The 22,676-nt window shown below is 40.9% G+C and overlaps 1 long non-coding RNA gene across 2 annotated transcripts in view; it reads left to right on the top strand.

Moving 5' to 3' along the window:
* The window catches only part of LOC103160176, a 136,403-nt gene that overhangs the window by 98,996 nt on the left and 14,731 nt on the right, over positions 1 to 22,676 (top strand). Inside the window, exon 4 of one of the 2 annotated variants that reach the window (XR_004772169.1) lies at positions 15,715 to 16,041. The exons of the other annotated variant lie outside the window; for it this stretch is intronic. This is a non-coding gene — a long non-coding RNA (uncharacterized LOC103160176). The remainder of the gene's footprint in view (positions 1 to 15,714; positions 16,042 to 22,676) is intronic. 2 annotated transcript variants of the gene reach the window in all.

The following is a 22,676-nucleotide window of genomic DNA, read 5'->3' as shown; positions in this document are numbered from 1 at the left end:
TGTGTGTGTGTGTGTGTGTGTGTGTGTGTGTGTGTGTGTGCGCGCGCGCGCGCGCACCTGTATGTGTGTTCATGGAGATCAGAGATGGATCTCCTGCTCTATTACTCTCCACCATGGTTCCTTGAGAGAGGGTCTTCACTGAACCTGGAGTCAGGTTGCAGTCATCAAGCCCTGGGACCCTACTGTTTCCACCCCCAGTGGCACTGGTATTACAGGTTTGTGTGACCATGACCGGCTTTTTCTGTGGTGCTGAAGTACACACTTAGTTCCTCATGCTTGTGTAGCAGACACTTTTGTCCAGTGAGTCAATGCCAGCCCCAGTTGTTTGTTTGTTTTTTTCTTTAAATGAGTGAGCTTCACGATAAAATGTGTGAAGGGATTTGGTTTATAGTATAACATTGATGGGAGAAGCACCATATTATATTCTATTATATATTCCTGTCATCTAATATATGCCCACTATGTGTTTTTATAAATAACCTCAACAGACTCTGTCTACTGTGCATATATGAATTTCAGGCAATAGCTAAGCTCCTGGTATATAATATCTATTTAATTTTAAAGACAGAATCTCATTGTGTTGCTCAGGCTGGCCAAGTGCTCTTCCCACCTCAACTACTGGAGTACCTGAGACTATAGAGATATGCCAGTGTCCAGCTAAATAGCATCTATAAAGACCACAAGTATCCTATGAGCTCTGTCTTATTATCCCATCTTACAGATGAGGTAACTGAGGTCTATAGAGGTCAAACAATGCTCTGAAGGTCATATTGTTAGTTAGATGCTGGTCTGACTCCAAAGCCAGGGTTTTCATTACTAATGATTTGTTTCTAAATTCATTCCCTTTGATCCTATATCTACTAAATCCTAATCCCTTTGATCCTAAATCTACTCACAGTTTGGATTTCTGTATGGCTTAGAAATGGCACTCCAGTTTCTCACAGCTGTAAACCCAGTTTGCCTGGAGCTTGCTGGTCAACCAGTCTAGTCAAATCAGTAAGCTCCAGATATAATGAAAGAACCCACCTCAAAAAATCAGATGGGCAGTGAATGAAGAAGACACTCAGTGTTCACCTTTGACCTCTACACACAAGAACACACACACAAGAACACACACACACACACACACACACACACACACACACAACACACACACTTGTAATAGTGAAAGTCAACATTGAGATTTTGTTGAGAGCCTTTTGAATTAAAATTAGTATATCTGCATTCCAGTATGTCTCCACAGCATACTTGGAAATCATTTAACTTCTAATCTGAGCTAATAATATTTACACCAGGGGCAGTTTCCAAGTTTACGTGTACATTAATGTCTGTAACATATGGACTTTTCTCCTTTGGTCCTATGTAGCCAGGCAGGGCATGCATTTTCTGTTTTCATAGTTTTAGTTATTATTGTGGCACACTTCAACAGACAAACCACTCCATTATTTAAAGAAAGCACCATAATTTTCACATAGGAAGAATTCTAAACCAAGATCTAAATCTTACCTGCTATATCTGAGCCTCTTGTAAACTCTAGTCCATTTGGTTCTAGTCAAAGGTGCACATCTGCAGTGCCATGCAGTGTTAAAAGAAATGTGTTCTGTGCCCAGCATCCACTTCCTTTATTCCTATGACTAGGACCTGGAAGAGCACACTGTCTGCCTGTCACATCCACTAACACAGGAATTAAAGTGGAAGTAACTGTTTACATGTTGCCAATGCTGCATTCTTAGTGAAACAACCCTTCAAATTCCTTTTCAAAAAATAGAGCTCTTTAAGGTAATTTTACATTAAACCATAGAACAAAACCCAAAGCATATGTTATGTTTCTATTTCACAGAGCACCTTGTGCAACTAAAATTCTGAACTCTGGTGTTTTAACCTACTTCTAAAACCCACACTTGCTAAAGGAACACAGATCACATGACAAGCTTGCCACAGACTCTCTTGTCCCCCCCCCCCCTTCAACTGTCTGCTTGATTCTCTTCCGAAGGGGCACATTGAAGGAGAAAGAGGTCATATAGTTAATTCTTTTAACACCAGCCTTGTGCAGCATCTAGTTTTAGGGACTTTAAGAAGGAAATTTCCAGATCCATGGACTGTTTACCAAAGCTTGTACATATTTATAGATCTCCCTTTCCCCTAATGGCTGTACCACTTATCTCCTGATGGTCCATTTAGCAATTAATCATGTTTTGCTGTGTAACAATTTTTCTCTTTTGACTTGAGCCCTAATCTCAATATTTCATTGCTATTCAATTTTACATGAATCTGTCTTGTTTTCTCTAATTGCTTTTGGGGGTCTTTAAATGCCAGGCCTCTTGCTTATTTTTAATGCCACACAGGGAGGAGAGTTCCTGCCAGTAGTGGACCTTTGGTTTTAGACTGAGTTTCCAGCCCAGATCTGTTCTTTACTACTCATGTAACCCTAATCAATTTAGTGACTTTCATGACTCTTTGCTACATCTATAAATGGAATTTATGATACCACTCCATTTGGCTGTAAGCTTTGTGTTGTAAGAAAGCCTCCAGTTTTTCACAGCTCTGGCCCTGCCATCCACTTAGACTCTGGTGTATCTGTTAGTGGGGCTGCTGTATAGGAGGCACTCAATAGTAGCAATTATTATTTTCCCCACACTTCTGTCACCTACTTTATAGACCATAATGAAGACAAGCCCACCAGAGGCAAAGTTGAACACTGTGTGAGTTGCTGGAAATAAGAGAGTTGCCTTTGGCTCAAAAATCTCAAGGATCCATGTAGATTTTTTTTTCTCTAGGGACAAGTCAGCTATTGTAAGTTTTCTTTAAGCAATTCTAATTTCTCTCTTATGTGACAGAGAAACTGATAGGTAAAGGCGAAATGGGCTACAAAATATATTGATTCTCTCACCTTGGGGATTATCTTTGAGAGTCCAATGTTTCAACTTGAACTACTGACGTGAGATAGATAGGGGTTTTCAGTGAGTCTGGGGAAGTTAAGTTTAAAGCACTTTTAATTTAAGGATCCTTAACCTAGTTCCTGGGGTTAGCAGCATAGTAGTCCGTAACAACAAAAAGTATAATGTGGATGAGATAAAAGAATTGAACAGACAGTTTTAAAACTTGGTGAATGAGATGCCTGGAACTCATTTAAAGTTCAGATCATGGGGCAGGCACTGACTGAAAGCCCTCAGAGTGGTTTTTGTTCAGTTTATGACAAAGTAAGAAAAGATCTTTGGATCAGTTATCAAAGTTGTAGAGTAAATGCCAATGGAACAGGCCAAGTGGGTGTGTGCCATTAGGTTAATATCGTACCATTATGTGGTTTGGAAAAAAAATGTAGTCATTAGGCATTTGTAGAGAGTAAATTGCAGGAAAATGTGAAGTGGTTAAGAGAATTGTAAGATAGGAGAGCCAAAGGCACTTAAAGATGTTATCTAGCCTCACTGGCTTTGTTCAGGCATGGGATGTCTACATGATCCAGGATGACATTAATTATATCTCAGAATACTTGCAGAAGATAGAGTCCTCCATGTGTCCTTCTGTTAGTTGGAAAGAAGAAAAAATAAAGGAAGTAAGAAATGAAGGGAGGGAGGTCGGGCAAGAAGCTCACTGGGTAAGCTCAATGTAAAACTCAGATGATTAATTTTGGATTTCCAGTTTTTCTTATATAACTAACCAAGGTTGTTCTGTGAGGTAATGCTGCAATGTGCATGACTAACAAAGAACATGGAGGAATGCTGCTTACTGTCTTGCTCTAAATGGCTTGCTCAGTCTGCTTTCTTATAGAACCCAGGACCACCAGTCAAGGGATGACACAAACCACAATGAGCTGGGCCCTCCCCCATCAATTACTAATTAAGAAAATGCCCTCCCTCATTGATCACTAAATGAGAAAATGCCTTACAGGTGGATCTCATTGAGACATTTCTTCAACTGAGTCTTCTTCATCTGATAACTCTAGCTTGTGTCACATTGACACACAAAACCTGTCAGTATAGACTCCAATTTCTTTTTTTTAATGAGTGATTCTTTTTATTCAAAATTTAACATAAACATTATTGTCTCAAATGACACTACCCAGTCTAAAGTAGCCACATTAATTTGCTTTATGTGCTTTAAAATCTAGCTATTTTAATTATTTCTTTTGTACCTATCCCAAAATAGTATTTTCTTTTTTCTTTCTCTCCATTTTTTATTTGAATTAGAAACAAGATTGTTTTACATGTCAATCCCAGTTCCCTCTCCCTCCCCTCTTCCCCTGCTCCCCCCCAACTAATACCCTACCTATCCCATACCCTTTCTGCTCCCCAGGGAGGGTAAGGCCTTCCATAGAGGGTTTTCAGAGTCTGTCATATCCTTTGGGATAGGGCCTAGGCCCACCCCGTGTGTGTAGGCTCAGGGAGTATCCCTCTATGTGGAATGGGCTCCCAAAGTCTATTCCTTTGCTAGGGATAAGTACTGATCCTACTACAAGGGGCCCCATAGATTTCTGAGGGACTCCTAGGCCTCATAGGGTCTGAGGTCTCCTCACTGACACCCACATTCATGGGATCTGGATCAGTCCCATGCTGGTTTCCCAACTGTCAGTCTGGGAGCCAAGAGTTCCCCAGACTCCAATTTGTTTCTGAAGTGTTCTTTCATTTGTTTCAACTGTTTAGAACCAAGTTCCCCTTTTCTAAGACATGTAATTTTAAAAATATATCAACATGTCAAAATTTTCTAACTTCCATCATACTCAAAACAGGGCATGTGTTTTTACTTGCATCATAAAATTATCATATATGCACATACATGTATATGTACATGTATATGCACACAAATACATACATACATATATGTGTCTGTGTGTGCGTGTAAATGACAAAAGCCAGTGATTAGTCCACATTATCAAATACAGCATGGTGCAACTCTTCATAGAAACAAGAGCAAACAGTATTTCTGGGCACACAAGGAAATGGAAAAATAAATGTATCTGTATACATGGAATTTGATTTTTCCCCTCCTATTTGAGTCAAATATGATACACATGTCAGGGAGCTTTATAACTATTATGTTTTTTAAAAAAATAAATCAGTAAAGCAAAGCCAATACTTGTCTATTTATGGTCTGTCCAGACCCACCAGTTAATCCAGGTTCATACATGAGAAAGGGAGTGTAAATTGAGTAAAGAAAGAGGCTAGAGACAGGGGATAGAGTCAGGAAGACATTAGTGAGAATGAATCCACCCAAGTTTATTGTTCAAGGTTTTTTATACTCCCATCAAAAGAGGAGGAGAAGGCAAAATAGTTCCTTTCCAATGACACAAAGAACAAACAGAGTAATTACCTCTTTAATACCTGAAACATCAAATAACTATATCCTTAGTTAAGTGTTCTGTTGTTTAGGCAGCAACCACACCTTAGGCCAAGTATCCTGTTGTACTAACATCTTAGGCCAAACATCCTTATTGCTTCACCTTGGAAGAGCAAGGGCTAGTAAAAATTCTCTGACCTTAAGTTAAAATGGAGTCAATTCTGTGGGCTTCCACAATGGTCTGGTGTGAGGGGAACAGGGAAGTAGAAATATGAGTAATAGTTCCTAGGTAGTGTGGTGGTTGTGATCATGGCCATTGCTCACCATAAGAGTGGGTCTGCCATCCTGGGAAGTGTTTTAAATGCTTCAGGCATGTTATCTAACTAATTCTCACAGTAACTCTTCCATTCTAATCTTTTTTAAAAAAAGATTAATTTTGTTTGTTTTATGTACACACATGCTCTATCTACGTGGATGACTTTATGCCAGAAGAAGGCATCAGATACCACTGTAGATGGTTGTGAGGCATCATGAGGGTACTGGGAATGGAACTCAGGACCTCTGGAAGAACAGCCAGTTATCTTAGCCTCTGAGCCATCTCTCCAGCCCCCTCTATTCTAATCTTATAATTGTGAAACGGTATCTTAAACACAAACTTTCCCTTTTCTAGTTGGAACCTTGTTGCACAGCCCAAATGCTTCCTGAGTTGCTTGGAGTGAATTTGAGAGCAGTCCTGCTGGCTTTGCCGGTGAGATGTGTGAAATAGATAGAAAGCAACACTGAAGGTGTGTGCTAATGTGGGGTCAAAGAAGTACGGCTAGTGCATGCCACAACTGCTGCCTGGAACCATGCTCACCTCTACCCGCCTGGCTGCAGGCGTTTGGCATGAGCGGAAAATCACACCAAGACCAGATATAGAGAAGCACACCAGCGGTTCCCAGACTCTTGTCTTACATGTGTGTTTACTAAGAGCATACGTTCTTTTTTTCCTTCTATTGGTCACATAAACCTGTTCTTTCCCAACATATAAGCTCTCACATTTTCTGCTTTTCTTAGAACTTAGACTTCTTCGAACCCATGCATCCTGACTTAAAAGTCTTTCTTCCTCTTTTTAAAATTATTATTTTCATTTTACATCCCAACCAAAGTTCTTTCTCTCACACCTTTTCCCACCCACCCTCACCGTCCCCCCAGTCCACCCCTATCCACTCCTCCCTACAGGTAAGAGCTCCCATAGGGCACGTCAAAGCCTGGCACATTAAGTTGAGCAGGACCAAGATCCTCCCCCTTGTGTTAAGGCTGAGCATGGCATCCCCCTCATAGGAAATAGGCTCCAACAAGCTAGCTCATACAGCAGAGATAGATCCTGGTCCTACTGCCAGGATCTATATCCTCATATAGGTCCTACTCCCTCATATAGTCCAAGCTTCACAACTGTCTCCCACATATGGAGGACCTAGTTTGGTCCCATAGAGATCTCTCTATCATGATCTTGACCTCCTTTGCTCATGTATTCCCTCCTCCCTCTCTTCAACTCGATTCCTGGAGTTCGGCCTGGTGCTTGGTTGTGGAACTATGCATCTGGTTCCATCAATTACTAGATGAAGGCTCTATGATGATAGTCGGGGTAGGCCAATTCAGGCACCCTCTCCACTACTGCTAGGAGTCTTAATTGGGGTCCTCCTTGTGGATTTTTGGGAATTTCTCTAGCACCAGATTTCTCCCCATAGTGGCTCTCTCTAACAAGGTATCTCTTGCCTTGTTCTCCCTCACTTGCTAAAAAATATTCATAGCAGCATTGTTCATAACAGCCAGAACCTGAAAACAACCTAGGTGCTCCTCAACTGAAGAATGGATAAAGAAAATGTGGTATATTTACACAATGGAGTACTACTCAGTTGTGAAAAAAACAAAGACATCATGAGGCTTACAAGTCTTAAGACTCAATCCTTTTTCATTTTTGTAAACAGTGAGCTTGTACTGACAGATACAAAGCAAGTATTTGAAACCTTAGAAGTCTCCCTTCTGTCCCAAACAGTTGGGTTTTCAAGATTATTATGTTTCTGTGGGATCCAAAATTCTTACTACAAAAATGAAAACCTTTTTTTCTCTTTGCTTTTCTATACAAATTGTAATTCTCCTCAAGGCCAACACAGTCCACTGGTTGATAGGGGAGGTACTGTATGCAGGGAAGAAGGGCAGGAAGAGAATGGAATGAGAACAGACTTGACTCTGTGACCTCTCTTTTACAGAACAAGTTAGACACATGTTGACATTTACATGATCACTGCCTTCCAGGAGTCAAAGCACACACTTATCCAAAGACTCCATGTTTCAACTTTTTGATGACTTTTTTGGTGTTGTGTCACTTCTGAGTTCAGCAACTACTTTCAAAAGCATGAGAGAATATGTCATCCTCTATCTAAGCTCAGGAGGGGAAACAATCATGACTTCAATTGTGCCCACAGCAAAAAAAAAAAAAAAAAATGTTCCTTAAGGCCATAGACTTACTCACATCCCAATATAGTTTACTTCCGATTGGGTTATTTTAGGCATCAATATTTTAAGAAATTTTTTCTCTCTTCCAGCTTTTCTACTTTTCTGAGACCACTGAGCTAGCGATGCCTGACATAAAACCATCCCTTTCAGTAACTTTGTTGATTTCAGTATTGATCAAGATTCCTACAAGATACTAGCCGAGAGCCCTTGCTTTTTACATTTCTCCATTCATGTCCCTCAATATCTACAGCCTGTGTATGTATGAACATTGTCCTTTGTAGCAGTAATTATGCTCATGATGGTCATCTAGAATGCCTATAAGGGGGGTCTCTGGTTACATTTAAGATAGTAGTACAGTGGGGGGCAATATTGTTCATTATAAACATGAGAGTGGGGTTCCCATGCTGGGAATTATGCTTACTAAATGTAATGATACATGTTGTGGGATAATCTTTTTGTATACTGTAAAGATGTGTCTTGTGATTGGTTTTAAAAAGAGATGAATAGCCAATAGCTAGGCAGGAGAGAATAGGTGGGACTTCTGGGGAAAGAGAGGAACTTGGAATTAGAATCTAGGTGCCCAGATGATGCCAGTGAGACACTGAAGAGGTCAGACATATGGAATAGAGTAGAGGTAATCAAGCCACAAGGCAGAACATAGATTAATAAAAACAGGTTAATTTAAGTTATAAGGGATAGTGGGACAGGCCTAAGCTAATGGCCAAGTTTTCATAATTAGTAATATGTCTCTGTGTCATTATTTGTGGGCTGGTAGCCAACAAGAAAGACCAACTACATTTACACACTTTGAATGACAAAGAGGATGGCCTTAGTATTGATTTGTACAGACTGTTGCCCAGATGATGGAATAGAAATTCACCCCTGGAGGAAAACAATGCCTCTTCGTTACTTACATTGTGTTACAACCTGGTCACTTGCTGCTTGAGGTCTTAAGTGAACAACATAGTATTAATTCTGAAAATCATTTAGCCCCTAAAACTCACATTCATTATGAATGCAAGTGCAATCCTAGAGTCTGCTAGTTAGTGAGACGGCTTAATGGTGTGACACTGGGTATTTGATGGCCCACCCTTACTGCCCATAGTGACTTTAAATGGCACTTGCTTTGCTGGCTGTTGACACCTCATACATTCTACAGAATGTATTAAGAGGAACAAAACAGAAATGCATTCTTTCGTGGTTTTTGAAAGCACTTGTTGAGATTGTTCCATCTTTGGTGGGATTTTTCTTTTCCCCATTTTGGAAGAAGAAGAATAAATTTGGAACCAGTTGGTGTGACATAATGCAGAATCTTTGGCAGGTACTCGTATGTCTGGACACTTCAGATGTCAACGAGATCATGGCTAAGTAGTGTCTTCTCTCTGAAATCCAGAGTATTTATTTGTATGCACACAGTTCTCTCTGCTTCTCTGCCCCACCTCTTATTGCATGGTGTTTTTATTCTTCCTGTATTATTCCTTCTCTCTGCCCATCTGTCTTAGGGTTTATATTGTTATGAAGTGACACCATAACCACGGCAACTCTTAAAAAGGAAAACATTTAATTGTGGTGGCTCCCTCACAGTTCAGAGGTTTAGTCCATTATCATCATGTCAGGAAGCAAAGCAGCATGCAGACAGACATGGTGCTGAGAGATCTTATGTCTTGACTCACAGGCAACAGGAAGTTGTCTGTCTCACTGGGTGTGGCTTGAGCATATATGAGACCTCAAAGCTTGCCTCCACAGAGGCATACTTCCCCCAACAAGGCCACACCTACTCCAACAAAGCCATACCTCCTAATAGTGCCACGTTCTAATAGTGGTTCTAATAGTGTCTTTCAAACCACTGACACCCTCCTTAAGACCCAATGCTTCCATTGTAGGTTAGAGCAAATACGTCTGTACTCAGTGGAGAAGAGAGAAGAGCGGATATGCTGCAGAGTGCTGGAGGGATCATTGCACTCACTGCTTTGGACTGTGTGTAAATTTGTTAATATCATTATTATTTATAATAATATGCCCTAATGCCACACACTGCTTCATCATTGACCCAGTGGCTTAATTTCTGTTGGAATGGCAGGAAATCTTAGTCTCAAAATATCAAATCACTTAAAAATGTGATTTAAAGATTTTATTCACTTCCCTGGGGAAACAAGCAAAACCCAAGCCCCATTGATTTGCCATCTGCATGCTCCTGACTTTATCCTCTCTCTTCCTTAGGGATGGTGGTGCTCTGTGCACAATGAGGTCTGCCTAACTCTGACTGGTGTGTCTAAATTCTTCCAGCTATTTATTGAGATCCTAAAAAATCCAAGGAATCTGTGGTCTTGGGATGAATTGTACTAAGAAAAGAGATTGAAGGAGATGAAGACGATCTATTGTCTATCATCTGTCTATCTGCTTATGTGTCTATGTATCATTTATCACTTATCTACTTATCTATGTCTGTGATTGAGACCAAAAACAATGCAGGAAGCTGGGGAGGGAAGTGCCAAAGGGATTGAAATCATCACTGTCTAGGATCAGAAAGTACAGCTTTCACTGTCCTCAATATAATTTCATTTTGGCCAGGTAATCACCATGATGACACAGGGCTGTAATTTCTCTTCTAAAGCACAAAAGAAAATGGACCTTTAGCAGTACTGTAAAGCTATGAGTTAGATAATAAGAAGTGAGACGGTCCCTCTGCTGTAGGAGCCCGAGTTGTTCCTGCAATGTAATTGGGAGGTCTCCAGAGAACATGGTGTGCTGTAGAATAGCCTAGTCTGGATGCCGGTATTTCAGCTGGCACAGCTCCCATCTCTGCCTCAGACTCTTTGTTCTGCCACCCCAGCTCCAGACAGTGGCAACAAAACATCACTCTGCATGGTCCTCTTTCTGAAAACCAGCTGGACCAGCTTTATGGTTTGGCAATTGGGACATTTGAGCAAAAATCAAACTTAACCTTTAAGGAACCTGCTCATGGAAAAAAAAATCCAACTTCATTAAAATAAAACATTTCAAACCAGCCTCACTCACCATGTGGGAAACAATAAATTCAGCAACGTAACAGGCAAAACTGCTACTAAATATTTTATTCTAGACCAGTTTCAACCCTCTCATTCATTAGAAGCTTTAAATTTTCCTTTTGTTTGGTTAACTATGAAGTGAAGTGACAAGTCTTTGTTAGAGGTTTACTCCTCGTGTTAAATTATTATATGTGGAGATGCTTAATGGCTTCAGTGTTTCCCACAGTTGGACTCAGAGAAACCACTGCTTTGTTACTCTTTGAAGGAAAATTGGATTCTTGTGGAGTATAGGAAGGAGCCTCCCTTCACTGAGGGCAGGAGCCGGAGAAACAGGGAGGAATTATGGGAAGGGTGTGGCCAGGAGCAGAACAGTCCAGATTGACTCATCCCCAAGGCAGGGCTAGGCAGGGCAGGAAGGGAGAATGAGCCAGATGTGAAGTCCTGCACTGACTTTGCCCAACAATTTTATTTTGCCCCAGGGAGGCATGAATGTCCAGAGGAAATGTTTATTGAGCATTTCCTATGTGTAATACAGAAAACGGGGTGGGGCTGGGGGTTAGAAAGAAAAAAAGAAAATGTTCATAAATGGCATCCAGTGTCAAGTTTGTTGCAGCAATAGTACAGACTACTAAAATTCTAATATTTTATAGCCTGAGTTAATATTTATTATCTTATTGAGTTTAACTTTATAGGCAACAACTTTATTAAATTGATTAACGTACCAAATAATTTTAATTAAGAAACTTATAAACTACTTATATAAATACATACACTTATCTGAGAAGTCATTAATTAGAACATATCTCTTACACAGCATAATTTTACACATCACCAAGTACAATAAATATGAAGAATGGTTCTGGAGCTAAAGTCCAATTACAACTTGCTAAAGCCATAGCCAGGTACTGCCAAGAAAATCATGTCTGCTCTGGCCCTGTTTATTTCCACTGTTCCACATGTCTAGCAGTATCACGACATGTAAAAGGAGTTCCTAATTGGTCTAAACACTAAAAACCCAAAGTCAGCTATAGAGGAAAATGCTGTGAGATCAGACAAAAGGAGAAGCAAGCCACTGCCATCTTTACCTCCTTAGCATCTCAGCAGACCAGCGATCAAGTTCCTGTTTCTTCCCACTTATCTCTTCTCTCCACCCAGCCGTCTCACTTCCTGTTTGTGCCTAGCCATCTCACTTCTTGTTTCCACCCAGCCATCTCACCATGCATCAGCCCAGCACTGTGCTTTCTTATGGCACAGAGTGTAGTACAAGCACAAAGCAAAGTGCAGTCTCACCAATCACATCTTCCCTCAAGAACCAGCCAGCTACAACTATATGCTTTCCACCACACTCTGCAAGACTGTTGGTTCTCTGAGGCCTGACACTTCAATAAAGTGATAAAGGAGAAACAATCCTTTTTTTTTTTTTTTTTTTTTTTTTTTGGTTTTTCAAGACAGGGTTTCTCTGTGGCTTTGGAGGCTGTCCTGGTACTAGCTCTTGTAGACAAGGATGGTCTCGAACTCATAGAAATCCACTTGCCTTGCCTCTTGAGTGCTGGGATTAAAGGCATGCACCACTACCTCCCTGCTGAAACAATCTTATTTGACATATCAATCCCCCATTCTCTCTCCCTCCCATCCCCCCATGCCCTAGACTGACACCCCTCCTCAAGGATAGTGAGGCCTTCCATGGGGGGAATCCTCAAAGTCTGTCATATTATTTTGGGGAGGATCTAGGCCCACCGTGTATCTGGACTGCTATAGTATCTCTCCATAGGGAATGGGCTCCCAAAGTCCATTTGCGCACTATGGATAAATACTGACTCCACTGTTAGAGGTCCCATAGACTGCCCAGGCCTCCTAACTGGCACCCACATTCAGATGGCTTGGTTCGGTCCAATGTTGATTCCCCATTTTATGACGAGGGTCCCTGTGCTCTCACTAGGTCAGGTCAGCTGTTTCTGTAGGTTTCTCCAACAAGGTCTAGACTCCTTTGCTCATCCCTCCTCCCTTTCTACAATTGAGTATGGCTCAGTGCTTAGCTGCAGGTACCTGTTTCTGCTTCCATCAGCTACTGAATGAAGGCTCTAGGATGGCAATTAAGGTAGTCATCAATCTCAATATAGGGGAAAGGCATCAAAGGCAGCCTCTCCACCACTGCCTAGATTCTTAGCTGGTGTTATCTTTGTGGACCTCTGAACATTTCCCTAGTGACAGATTTCTCCTTAAACATATATTGACTCTATCTATTAACGTATCTCTTTTCTTGCCCTCCTCTATTCCTCCCTTGACTCAGTTATTCCTGATCCCTCTTGTTTTCCTCCCTTCTCCTTTTCTCCCCTTCTCTTTTTCCTATCTTCCTCTCACCCCTCCTCCTATAGGCCACTTCCTTCCCCATGCCAATTTGCTCAGGAGTTCTTGTCCTTTTCCTCTTCTTCGAGGGATCATGCATTTCTCTCTTAGGGTCCTCCTTGTTTCCTATTTTCTCTGGCAGTATGGGTTAGTCTGGTAGTCCTTTGCTCTCTGTCTAAAATTGGTGAATATGTACCATGCTTGTCTTTCTGTGACTGGGTTACCTCACTCAGGATGGTTCCTTCTAGTTCCATCCATTTGCTTGTGAATTTCAAGATGTCATTGTTTTTTTTTTTCCACTGAGTAGTACTCCATTGTGTAAATGTACCACATTTTCTCTATCCATTCTTCAGTTGAGGGGCATGTAGGTTGCTTCTGGCTATTACAAACAGCACTGCTATGAACATAGTTGCACATATGTCCTTGTTGTATGAATGTGCATTATTTGGGTATATGCCCAAGAGAGGAATTGCTGGATCTTGAGTTAGACTGATTCCCATTTTCCTGTGAAACTCCCATACTGATTTCCAAAGTGGCCACACAAGTTTGCACTCCTACCAGCAATGGAAAGTGTTCTTCTTTCTCTACATCCTCTCCAGCATAGACTGTCATTAGTGTTTTTGATTTTAGTCATTCTGGCCGGTATAAGTTGGTATCTCAGAGTTGTTTTGATTTGCATTTCCCTGATGGCTAAGGATGCTGAGCACTTTCTTATGTGTCTTTCAGCCATTTTAGATTCCTCTATTGAGAATTCTCTATTTAGTTCTGTACCCCACTTTTTAATTGGATTAGTTGGTGTTTTGGTGACTAGCTTCTTGAGTTCATTGTATATTTTGGAGATCAGCCCTCTGTCAGATGCGTGGTTGGCGAATATCTTTTCCCATCTGTGGGCTGGCTATTTGTCTTACTGTGTCCTTTGCTTTCCAGAAGTTTCTCAGTTTCAGGAGGTCATAATTATTAATTGTCGATTTCAATGTTTGTGCTATTCGTGTTATGTTCAGAAAGCGGTCTCCTGTACCAATTTGTTCAAGGATACCACCTACCTTCTCTTCTAGGAGTTTCAGTGTGACTGAATTTATGTTGAGGTCTTTGATCCATTGGGATTTAAGTTTTGTGCATGGCAATAGATATGGATCTATCTGCAATCTTCTACATGTCTAAATCCAGTTATGCCAATACCATTTGTTGAAGATGCTTTCTTTTTTCCATTGTATAACTTTAGCTTCTTTGTCAAAAATCAGGTGTTCATAGGTGTGTGGGGTAATATCAGGGTTTTCAACTCTATTCCATTGGTCTACCTGTCTATTTTTGTGCCAATACCAAGCTGTTTTCAGGACTATAACTCCATAATAGAGCTTGAAGTCAGGGATGTTGATGCCTCCAGAAGTTCCTTTATTGTAGAGAGTTGTTTTGGCTATCCTAGGTCTTTTGTTTCTCCATATAAAGTATTATTCTCTCAAGGCCTGTGAAGAATTGTGCTAGGATTTTGATAGAGATTGCATTGAATCTGTAATTGCTTTTGGCAAGATTGCCATTTTTGCTATGTTTATCCTACCTATCCAAGAGCATGGAAAATCTCATCATCTTCTAGTATCTTCTTTAATTTCTTTCTTTAAAGACTCAAAGTTCTTGCTATATAGGTCTTTCACTTGTTTGGTTAGCATTACCCCAAAATATTTTATGTTGTTTTTGACTCTTGTAAAGGGTGATGGTTCTCTGATATCTTTCTCAGCTGAGTATAGTTTTCAAAGTATGACGTGATGATTCTCATTCTAATTCCATTAAGTGCTGCCCTTTGAAGAACACTCCAAGAACTTGCCCATCATGCATAAGTTCTATCCAAGTACCACCCCTCCACACCCCCACCCTCATACACAAACAAATGAAATGTTTTATTTTTTTTTTCTCAAAGCAGGAGCACAGATAGATAACTATAAAGCTGTTTTACCAATTGGGGCAAAATATTCTGGTGAAACATGGTACTGACGTCACCAAGATCACAGCTTTGATCTCCACATAAGCCAATTAAATAGAACGTCTAGTTCACATTTATAGATTGAACCACCAACTGAGCTAGGACTTTTAAGCAATGTGCGTCATAGAATCTGGGATGACTAGGATATGTTTATGGCTCATCACGGCTCCCTGTAACAGTAGCACAAAGACCTTGACATTATATTTTAAGGATGGAATGTTAACAGAGTAAGAAGACTACTCCAGAACTAGGTTCAAGCTCATCAGCTAGATATACAACCTTGGGCCTTTCAACCTTGCTTCTACTATGTAGAAGATAAATAATTATGGCTTTTCTGTTCCTGCCTCAAGCCAGAGTGGGGAATAAATGAAGAAATAGAGAATAAATATCTTTGCAATGGTAAAGCATTTTTCACAAGTAGGGCATGTTGTTAATATTTATAAACACTAGAGTTATTTATTTATTTACTTTTATAGTTGGTCTTGCGTGTTTACTCGTTATTCCTCTGAGGTAACTAAAAAAAAATCTGTGGCTCCATTTCTAGAGTGATGATGCTTATCCCTGTACTTCATCAAAGTCAGGAGTGAACTTTTCTGCATCTTTCTTCTATAGTGACCTGGAAATCACAAATGCTATGCTTCCCTCCAGTGGCCCATTATCACCAACAAGTACTCAGCTGTGATGGATGGCTGTGGAGCCAAGTTGGTAAATTTGCATAATGAGCCTTCCGCAAACATTACATTGAAAACAACATGGTGGATCACATCACACACAAGGCCAGCTTTTCAATACGTTATTTCCAATTGAGAGGGTGTAAAGGATGGTCACAGCACATTCCTCTTGGGGAACCTCGAATCACACCTATAACCCTAACACTGTGAGTCTAAGACAAGAGGATCACCAGTTTGAGGCTGGCCTGGGCTACATGATGAGCTTGAGGTAAGCCTTAGCTACATATTAAGACTGTCTCAATTGAGTAACTCAAGGACAACAGATGAGGTGAGCATTTCTTTGATCTTTGTTCCATGATTGCAATTGTTGATCTTGATTGTCAACCTGAGGGGATTTAGACTTGCCTTGGAACCATGCCTCTGGGTGTGTCTATGAGGGCATTTGAAGACCCATACCCTGGCTGTTACCAACATTACTCCATGGACTAGATTCTCAGACTAGATAGAAAGAAGTAATCGAGCTGAGCACTGGAATTAATTTCCTTTGTCTTCTGGACTATGGGTACAATGTGATTAACTGCCTTCTGCTTCTACTGCCACAGAAAGAGCCCCTCTTGTGTCATTCTTTCCTTTTCATGATTGACTGTGTCCTCTCAAATTGTGAGCCAAAATAATCCCTTCCTTACTTAAGCTGTTTCTGTCAGGCATTCTGTTGGGCAATTGTAAGGAGCCTTGTAATCAGACTGGCAAAAGGCCTGGCTGGAGGGAGATTAAGACAAAGGTTACAACCTGGCAGGCAAAGGTCTGGCTGAAGAGAGAGTAAAAGAAAGAGAGCATAGGCCCACTAGGAGCCATTGTAGATAAGAGTGAGAATGTATGGAGTGTGGCAAAGTGTGATTAGCAAGATTTAGCAAACTTAAGAGCCAGCTCAGAACTGGGAACTTGAGAGTATACCATGACTCTATGTCCTGGAGCTCTCCTCTGCTAACCTGAAAGAACCAGTCCAGGGCCGGCCGTTGGTGGCGCACGCCTTTAATCCCAGAACTCAGGAGGCAGAGGCAGGTGGATCTCTGTGAGTTCGAGACCAGCCTGGTCTACAAGAGCTAGTTCCAGGACAGCCTCCAAAGCCACAGAAAAACCTTGTCTTGAAAAACAAAAAACAAAACAAAACAAAACAAAAAAAAGAACCAGTCCATCCAGCTGAATGCCGCCTGTTCTGAACCCGATTTTACAACACTGGGCCCTCAGGAGACAACTTAAATCCAGAGGAACAGAAGTCCTGAGCCGGAACCTTCAGGTTGCTGCAGGAGAGGTACCCCCTGCTGTGAGCCTATTGTCTATGGTTCTTAAGATTGTTTGCTTATGCTAGTGTGGTGCTTTGACATAAGTGTGAAGTAAAACTTATATACTCAAAACCAACTAGCTGAGTTTGTCATTCCTTCCAGGTCAAAATCTGGTAAGGGCTAGAGATAAGAAAAGAACCAATTCAATGATAATTCCTTTTGCTGTGCAGTTGAGTTGTAAATTAAAAAAAAAAAAATCTCAGACATGAAAAAGTCTCCTTTTTCCCTTCTTCTACTGAATTGGATTTTTATTTGAAAGTTACGCAGGATCTCAGATATCATCTCTGAAAATTTTTACTTGGATATAGAGAAAAGTACTTCAAAGAGAAGGCTTAATGAAGAGTGTGATCTTCTTGGATCAACACCTTAAACTTGGATACTGCTGAATGAGTTCTTCCATAGTTTTAATACTGAATGGGAGATACCATGCTTAAGAGCAATATAGGATATGAAATTTAATATAAATGTTTGGTAAAATGTTTCAATTAGTGACTGATAAATGAGAACAGAGAAATTTCAGACCCATTGGGAAAGTTCCTTCAAATTTAGTCTGAGCTGATGTTATGTCCAGCCTTGTAAAGCCCTTAAATCTTTACTGTGAACCTTTGATGCCAAGATGGAGCATCAGTCTCCGGCCATAAAGAAATCCCCGCTCTGTCCAGGTCAAGTAGATAAACTGGGCCAAGCAGAAAGACAAGATCCTATAACTCTAGGATTCGTGCTAGATTTATTTTGCTTCAGGCTTCTAACAAAAAGTCTTTAGTTTCTTCAGCCACAGTCCATGCCAATGGCAGGAGACAACAAATCAACAGGGGGCAATTTCTCACTAAAGGAGGCTATTGAATATGTGGGGCAATGTTAGTTCTTAGTTGTCTCTCATCCACTGAAGAGTCTTGCTTCCTCTGCCCCCTTTTGTAGATAACTATGTTTATTACATCAGTGGTGGCTTTGATTCCAGCCTAGACTTAGCACCTAAATCTGGTACTTTCATTCATCTACTAGTCACTTTTCCTACTCTATTTCCTTGTCCTGCTTCCTTTCCTAGAGCCACCATGGCAGTTAGGAAGCAAAGAGAAAAATTAAAGAAAGATGCAAATTTCGTCTTTTTTTCTCAGTATCTGGGAAACATTGGTTCAAGAACCTCTGTATTCCCCAGGTTTTAAAATCCTCGGAGGTGTCAATGCTTTAGATAATGTATTCCCCATGGACTTGAACACTTGGCTCCCAGTTAGTGGTGCTGTTTGGGAGAGGTTATAGAACTGGTAGGGTGGGAAGACTTGTTTGGAGGTAGCTTTGAGAGTTTATGGCCTCATCTCACTTCTCATTGGCTGTCTTTGCTCCCTGTGTGTGGTTGGAGCATCCGGTTTGGTCGGGGCAAGACTCTTTAGCTTCCTGTTCTGGCTGCCTGGTGCTATGCACTTCCTGTTCTGGCTGCCTGCCGCCATGCCTCTGCTATTATGGAGTCTCTCTCTGTCTGGAATCGTAAGCCAAAATGAACCCTTGCTTCTCTAAGTTGCATTTGGTTTACAATATTTTATCACAACCACAAAAATCTGTCTAATATAATTTTCCACATGGCATCGGTTTAATCCAGGAATTCAGAACCTGAAGTTATTAGAAGTCAACTATACTAATATTTTAATATTGAAGAATGTTCGGGTTAATGTTTTTCTAAGGCAGTGGTTCTCAACCTGTGGGTCCTGACCTCCATACAGGTTGCATATTAGATAGCCTTCATATCAGATATTTGCATTACTATTCTTATCAACAAAATTACAGTTATGAAGTAGCAACATGGGGAACTATATTAAAGTGTCACAGCATCAGGAAGGTTGAGAGCCATGGACTCTAAGGACACTTCCCTTCTAGTTTTGACAAAGAAGCAGCCTGTAAAGTTATTCAGAAAGAAATAAAGTCTTCCAGAGAAAGTCGGCTGTATGGAGAAAGTGGGACAATTACCCTCTTGTGGAAAAACATTCCTGCTCTTCATGCTTCCTGGTTATTGCCTTTGATCCTTCTTTGTGACTTGAAGAGGAATAAATTGGCTAAGAGCTCTGAACTTAGAATTGTAAATGAGGAGCTTTTCTCTTTGCCCAAGAGTTGACCTTCACTTTGTACCCAAAGCCAAAGCAAATCCCAGACAATTCAAACATTAAGTAAAAAAATAAAACTAAGCAACAAAACAAGAACCCCAGAAAACTGTACATAGATAGTTATCGAATGGCTACATGGACAGAGATCAGTAGAAGTCATGAACAAAGTCATGGACAGATTTGACTGAATGAAATTAATTTTTAAATTTTAAAAAATGAATTTGTTTTATTCTAATTAGATGTAGGAAAAACAAACAAGCAAACAAACAAAAAAACTGGTCTTAGGCAAATTAGCTTTCAAGTGGATTTATTTGGGAGGAATTGACCAGCTCCTTCTCAGGGGAATCATGATGGGAACAGAGCCAAGAAAGGGAATGAGAGGATGAGATACCACTGTTGGAGTCAGACTCCAAATGCAGGTAGGCAGAAGGAGTTAAGAATGAGTGGGAAGTTTGTGTGTGTGTGTGTGTGTGTGTGTGTGTGTGTGTGTGTGTGTAGGGGGTGATAATGTAAATAACCAAACCAGGGCAAAGAGGGAAGAGCAATTGACAGTTGGAGTTCATACTGCTCATTGTAGGGAACTATTTCTCTCATTTCAGCTGGCGGTGGAAAGGGCTGCAGGCTTTAGTAAGATTCCTGTTGCTGGGTCTGGGACCCAGAGTTGCTGAGTTAGTAAGTCTGGGTTGGGGCTGGAGAATTATATTTCTAAAGGGCTCTGGGATGCTGCTGATACTGCAAAAACAGTGGCCTCACTTTAAGAACCACCAGGTAGATTGGGGATGGAGGTGATAGGAAATATTCAGCAGAATATATTGTGTGGCTACCAGCCCTGGAAAAAGATCAAGACCAGATTAAAGGATAATAACTGATCTCTTTCTCTCTGTCTCTGTCTCTCTATGGTGTGTGTGTGTGTGTGTGTGTGTGTGTGTGTGTGTGTGTGTGTGTGTGTGTTTCTATGTGTGTAGTGTAAGGCTTCCCAAAGGTGTGCCAGTAAGGAATAATGGACTTACATATTGATCATCCCATTGGATGACTTCGAAGAAGCCAAAGCAGCCAGAGCATTCCAGACAATTGTCTTCTGACTAGAATGGCCCCTGAGACTTATTTCAGAAGATATACAAGCATTACTATCAAATTTCACATGTGTGCAGTTTCTCAAAAAGCAAAAATGCTGAAACCAAGTACTTATCATGTGGCAGTTTGAAATGACAGACACATCTATGAAAAAGAAGATATTGTTATCCAGATTTACAGTGGGTGGAAATGGAAATGGAGGCTTTGAGAAGTCAATATACTTTCTCAGTGTCACAGGGCTGGAAACTGACAGATCCAGGATTAAAACCCTTGCCTGAGCCATGTCCAGTCCTTGAACTTATAATCATGATGTCTATCTTTTAAAGGACTTTCCAATTATCTATTCAGAGGTGAGATTTAAAACCACGACTCTGAAAGAGATTGTTTAGGAAGAGATTGTGGAGACAAATAGCAAAGGAAGTGATTCCTAGAGCATGACACAGAAATGAAAGAAACAAAAGGCAAGAAAGGATTTCACTGGTGTCGTGCGCCTTGGAGCCATCAAGAAAGAAGCATACAAAGAGAAAAATATGAAGAGGCTACAAAGTTTTAGAGAAAGTCAGTGAGAAACTATCTTTGTGTCAAAGGACAAAAATAAAACCAATATAGTTTGAAGATCCTCACTGGCTTTTCTTTGTGGCTCTGGAATTTGGCAACAGCTCACTAGTAGAAACGCTATGTGCTTGCTAATTTGAACAGATGCGGTTGAAACTTAAGACAGGAAGGGGCTGAGAACAGAGGCAGATGGGAGACTGGTCACTTTAAAGTCGTTTTCCTCTCAATGGTTAAAGAAGGGGATTTCCTATGGATGCCAGCAGAAACAGATTTATTTGGGGATTTACCTGTTATCTCCTACTCTCCTGATGTCGCAGTAGGCCATTTGAACAACTTAGCTTCGGTTGACATGAAACCTTATTTCACATGAGTAACACCATTTTGGTTTGATTTCTTGGATGCAAAGTAGAAACTCAGTCAAAAATCAATGGCCTCCTATAAATCCTATTCAATATTAGAGAAGTAGAGATGAAAATTATTGTTGAGTGTTCTAGACAGCAGTTTCTGAGTAACAACCCCAGACTTAGCACTTTATAGAAACAGCATCTTTGGTGAGGGGAAGTAGCTCATTGGGTAAAGTATCTGCTGTGTACATGGGGATCTGAGCTCCACTCCCAGAACCCATGTAAAAAAGCTGGGCATGGTGGCACATGCTTTAAATAGAATACTTTGGAGGCAGAGACAGGAAGATGCCTGGGACTGGCTACTAGCCAGCCTACTCAACAATCCCCAGGCTAGTGACAGACCCTGTTGCAAAAACAGATAGACAGTCCCTGAGAAATGACACTCCAGATTGACCTCTTACCTCCACGCGTACCCATATACTCACTCATATGTAGTGGCATCTTGCCTTGCCAGTGAACTTGTAGTAGTGGCCACACCCTTTGGGCATGGTTTCAGGTGCAGACGTGACCCACTAAGGTGGAGGAGGGGCCGGCTTGTACTCTCTTGGGTTGCAGAGAGCATTGAAAGGGCAGAGACTGCATCTTCTGGAGCAGGAAGGCCATGGTGGTTATTTCCTCTTTCTTATCTGTGTAAGTTCTTTCCTAATGAACACCTATTTATCATTGATCTTGGGTCTGGTGAACTCATTTAAACCCCTGCACTTCACTCATATGTGAACAAGCCATACAATGAAATAATATCGTCATTTAATTTTTCTCACACTTGTGGATGCTTACTGAGTTCACATAGGTCATTCTTCAGCATCCAGTAGTGTGGGCTGGGGCATAGGAAGGACATCTCTGTAGGTTTGATTGGGTAGGAATTGTGTATATAGATGATAGGTGATGGCAGGAAGTTATGGTTGTCAACTAAGAAGTGCACATGGGGCAAAGGACATTGGCTATCTCCACATAGTTTATGCATGAAGTTTGGATCACAGCATGGTGATCCCAAAGAGCTATGTCCTGAGTGTAGATGGCACACATGTGCAGCTTCCTGGGGCTGTTTGACTGTGGACTTTAGTTTTGATGGCTGGGGGTCAAGTCCATTTTTACATTTCCTCCCATATGACCACTTTCACTTGGGCCTTTCCAATATGACCACTTGCTTTCTCTAAGCCATTGTGTGGGAAGAGTGTTCTATTAGACAAGCATACATGCCTTAATCATACAGACATAATCATATATACTTTGTCACCTTTGTTTCATTTTATTTAATAAAGGGACTCACAGGTCCTGCTTACATTCAAGAGAAGGGAATATACAAGGTTATAAGTACTAGAAAATAGTTTGTTGTTATGATAACAACTGAGCCCTGCTGCTACATGGACGATTTCCACCAGGTAGCCCGAGTTCTGCCCGCCACCATATTAAGGTCCCAAGTAACACACAGAG

This window comes from Cricetulus griseus, assembly GCF_003668045.3.
Source record: "Cricetulus griseus strain 17A/GY chromosome 1 unlocalized genomic scaffold, alternate assembly CriGri-PICRH-1.0 chr1_0, whole genome shotgun sequence".
Lineage (NCBI taxonomy): Eukaryota > Metazoa > Chordata > Mammalia > Rodentia > Cricetidae > Cricetulus > Cricetulus griseus.
This window is presented reverse-complemented; position numbering and strand designations above follow the sequence as displayed.